Source organism: Saimiri boliviensis, chromosome 9 (assembly GCF_048565385.1).
Source record: "Saimiri boliviensis isolate mSaiBol1 chromosome 9, mSaiBol1.pri, whole genome shotgun sequence".
Classification (NCBI taxonomy): domain Eukaryota; kingdom Metazoa; phylum Chordata; class Mammalia; order Primates; family Cebidae; genus Saimiri; species Saimiri boliviensis.
In genome coordinates, this window is record NC_133457.1 from 97,681,259 (window position 1) to 97,682,279 (window position 1,021).

Sequence of the window (1,021 nt, forward strand, 5' to 3'; positions counted from 1 at the left end):
GAGGGGAGCTGCCCAGACTACTAAAGTGTCTGCAGACTCCAGCTGACCAGGCGCAACGGCTCTCGCCTGTAATCTCAGCACTTTGGGAGGTTGAGGCAGGCAGATCATTTAAGGTCAGGAATTCGAGGCCAGCCTGGCCAACATGGTGAAACACTGTCTCTACTAAAAACTACAAAAATTAGGCTCCAAAGCAGGGAAGTAGGGCAAAATGGTCTCCATCTCAAACAAACAAGTATTGGACAGCCAGAGTGAGTCTCCATGGAGATTATCTTTGATAACAGATTTCTTCTGGGGAATAGCTGAGTTTGTGGTTTTGTGTTTTTCAAAACTTTGCTTCAGCAAGATGTGAAAAAAAGAAGCTGTCGGCTGGGCGTGGTGGCTCACGCCTGTAATCCAAGCACTTTGGAGGCCAAGGCAGGCGGATCACCTGAGGTCGGGAGTTCAAGACCAGCCTGACCAACATGGTGAAGTCCCGTATTTAAAATAAATAAATAAATAAATAATAAATAAAAATAAAAAGAAGAAGCTATGGAAACTCATCTGATTCCAGATATGATGATGGAAGAGGGCCACTGGGAAACCCTCCCCAAAGAATGGGTAGAATCAGTCATCTGCGTGGCCCCAGTCCTCCTCCAATGGCTGGTGAATAAGGAAGGTAAATGTCTGCTCTAAGAAGCAGACAACTGGACATGCGCATTCATAGCAGAAGGAAACCATCAAGAAGTGGAGTGCTGACCATGCTGAGCAGTAGATGAATATGTGTGTCTAAACAAGGACTGCTCTGTGTCCTCAGTGATGAATGAGGTCATGCTGGGAATTCCCTCTGCAGAGAACTGGCCTGACATGTAGTTCCATAAATGCACGTTTGTCTCATTACCTTTTTTGTATAGCTTATTAAAGTATTAATAAGTAAATATTTTTAGGTTGCAGAATGGAATACTCATCTTTATATTAAATTCATGAAAAAACTGAATCTGAAGAAAATAAAAGGCTGTGTATTTAGCACCGTTAGTGTCACCTT

The 1,021-nt window shown here is 43.3% G+C and overlaps 1 pseudogene; it reads left to right on the forward strand.

The window, feature by feature from the left end:
• The first annotated feature begins 208 nt into the window (after positions 1–208).
• Positions 209–796, forward strand: LOC120367859 (selenoprotein K-like; annotated as a pseudogene).
• The last annotated feature ends 225 nt before the right edge of the window (positions 797–1,021 follow it).